The sequence below is a fragment of the Homarus americanus genome, unplaced genomic scaffold, assembly GCF_018991925.1.
Source record: "Homarus americanus isolate GMGI-L3 unplaced genomic scaffold, GMGI_Hamer_2.0 scaffold52589, whole genome shotgun sequence".
Lineage (NCBI taxonomy): Eukaryota > Metazoa > Arthropoda > Malacostraca > Decapoda > Nephropidae > Homarus > Homarus americanus.
Window position 1 is genome coordinate 5972 of NW_024740765.1, and position 3009 is coordinate 8980.

General features: G+C 53.1%; 1 pseudogene; it reads left to right on the forward strand.

Moving 5' to 3' along the window:
* The first annotated feature begins 1506 nt into the window (after window positions 1–1506).
* Window positions 1507–1664, forward strand: LOC121875517 (annotated as a pseudogene).
* Window positions 1665–3009: the final 1345 nt, after the last annotated feature.

Here is a 3009-nt window from a genome sequence, read left to right on the forward strand (position 1 = left end):
GCTCTTTGTCGAGTGTCCCGAGTGGCCGGAGAGTTTACTTTGAAAAAATTAGAGTGCTCCAGAGCAGGCTATTTGAATGGCGAATGGTGATGCATGGAATAATGGAATAGGACCTCGGTTCTATTTTGTTGGTTTCAGAACAGAGGTAATGACTAATGAACAGGTGGGGGCATTCGTATTGCGACGCTAAGTGAGATTCTTGGACCGTCGCAAGACGAACTTCTATAACATTGCCGGAATATTTTCATTAATCAGAACAAGCTAGAGGTTGGCGATCCAGATTACCGCCCTAGTTCTAACCATAAACGATGCCAACTAGCGATCATGGCGTTATTCCCATGACCCGGCGGGCAGCCTCCAGAAACCAAAGTCTTTGGGTTCCGGAAATGTATGGTTGCAAAGCTGAAACTTAAAGGAATTGACGGAAGGGCACCGGAGTGAGCCTGAAACTAATTGACTCAACTTGGGAAACCTCACCAGGGGCCAGACACGGAAGGATTGACAGATTGAGAGCTCTTTCTCGATTCGGTGGGTGGTGGTGCATGGCCGTTCTTAGTTGGTGGAGCGATTTGTCTGGTTAATTCCGATAACGAACGAGACTCTGGCCTACTAAGTAGTCAGCGGATCTCCAGAAAATGGTGTCCAGTTCGCAACCTTCTTAGAGGAATAGCGGCAATTCTAGCTGCCGCGAGATTGAGCAATAACAGGTCTGTGATGCTTATGTAGATGTTCTGGGCGCCTGTAGCCTCATTACACTGAAGGGATCCACTTGAGTTTCCCCCCTCGAGAGGAAGCGGGTAACCCGTTCAAAGCCTTTCTTGATAGGGATTGGGGAGGCACCAATTGTTTTCCCATGAACGAGGAATTCCCAGTAAGTGCAAGTCATCAGCTTGCGCTGACTACGTCCCTGCCCTTTGTACACACCGCCCGTCGCTACTACCGATTGAATGATTTAGTGAGGCCTTCGGACTGGCGCTCTTGGATTGTCGGCCCCGTTGCCCGCGAGGGTTTTCTGGGGTCGTCGCCTCGAGCTGACGGAAAGATGTCCAAACTTGATCATTTAGAGGAAGTAAAAGTCGTAACAAGGTTTCCGTAGGTGAACCTGCGGAAGGATCATTAACAGAGAGAAAGAGAACGGGGCGCTCTTAAAACTACTACTCTCCTGATTTGGGCGGTCTCGGGCTCTGCTCTGGCAACTCCAGCAGCGAAAGAGGACAATCCCGGCCCCCGCACCAAAAATAGGTACCACGCTGTGGGTGGACCACACTCGGGCGAGAGGGCGAAGACCGGAGGAGGACGGACGGGGCTTTGGACGGCTGCCCGTCCGTTCCTTACTACCGGCAAATAAGCCTCTTGACCCAAAAAGAGTGAAATTCAAGTGTCAAAAAACAACAACAAGCCGTCCGGCCAAACCCGAACCACAAACTTGGGCTATGTCTGTCAAACACTTTCATTGAGACTCGACCTGTGATGGTTAGTCGCAAAAAGACCAAATGGCAAATACACAACTCTTAACGGGGGATCACTCGGCTCGTGGGTCGATGAAGACCGCAGCAAACTGCGTGTCGGTATGTGAATCGCAAGAATACCAGATACAAGTTGAACGCATATTGCGGCGGCGGCAGCCATATGAGCTTGTCGCCGCCACTCCTCTACGAGGGTCGGAAATATACATCCATCCGTTGCTGCGAGTTCGGTGCCTGCTGACTGTCTCCCCGACACGAGGGTAACCCGAACCGAGCTTCCGCCTTGGGGTTTAATCGCCCGCGCCTTGCGCGAGGCGTGCCCTTAAAAACAAGCCTATCACTAGCAAGTCCATGGACTTGGCGCACCCACATTCAACCACAACAAAGCCGGGCACACACACATGTGTGTGTGTCCCGTCCCGACGACAGTTGTCGCCCTCGCAAATAACTGGAGGCGCTCTTTTGCCTGCTGTCCACAGAGACACGAATGGCCGTCGGCCGCTCATGGCTGATGCTGCACATGTTCTAAGAGGCACACGTCCTCCTCCTTCTCTCTCGGAGAAGAAGCACTCCATCCCACGAACAGGAAACGAAACCGGGTCGGATATCTTTTAAGTAAGCCCCGCCGGAATTTCGTCTATCACCTCGAAAAGAGTGCTTGGCATGCATTGCAGTGGAACCTAAATTGATGAGTGCGCCTGGGCCCACAGTCTACCATGTAGTGGCGCAGGCAGAGAGATGACAATTGCTCTCGTCGGGACGAGAATGTTTGGGTGACGCCGTGCTCTTCCTCACGCGCTCCTCCACCCTCTCCCACGGTCAGACGCGGTGTGGGCGTTCTCTTTGAGAGTTCGCCACGAGTCCACGTCTATCTCATGACAGGCCTGGGAGGGAGGCAGGGGGAGTTCTCTCTAAACGCGTTAAAGACGGTGTTGCGCCTCATAACGGCGCTCGCCGGGATAGAGCACTAGTTCTGCAGCCGGAAAGGCCGCTCACGCCAATTAATACTGCGACTCTCGCTCTCTTTCTCCGGATAAACAAGTGCCACTGCTGTGGCATGCGGGAACGGGGAAAGAGGTCAAAGTTTAAGCGGCAAAGGTGCGGCCGAGTAAAGGCGGAACACGAGCGTATATGCATTAAAACTGTGTATATGACTCTGCGAGAGATGTTCTGCTGGAACACTTTTCCTATTGGCTATTTACCACTATTGATGTTGCTGAGAGGGCCGAGCACCTAAGCTGCTCGTTGAGAATGAGAAGGAACGGAGTCAGGGGTGGGAGTGCCGGCGCCATGGCCGCTGGTACCCCCGCGACAAGCCCCTCAAACCTTCCTCTCTCTCTCTCTCTCTGTCTTAAGAATAAGAAGGAACGGAGTCAGGGGTGGGAGTACCGGCGCCATGGCCGCTGGTACCCTCGCGACAAGCCCCTCAAACCTTCCTTACTCTCTCTCAGTCTTAAGAATAAGAAGGAACGGAGTCAGGGGTGGGAGTACCGGCGCCATGGCCGCTTGGTACCCCCGCGACAAGCCCCTCAAACCTTCCTGT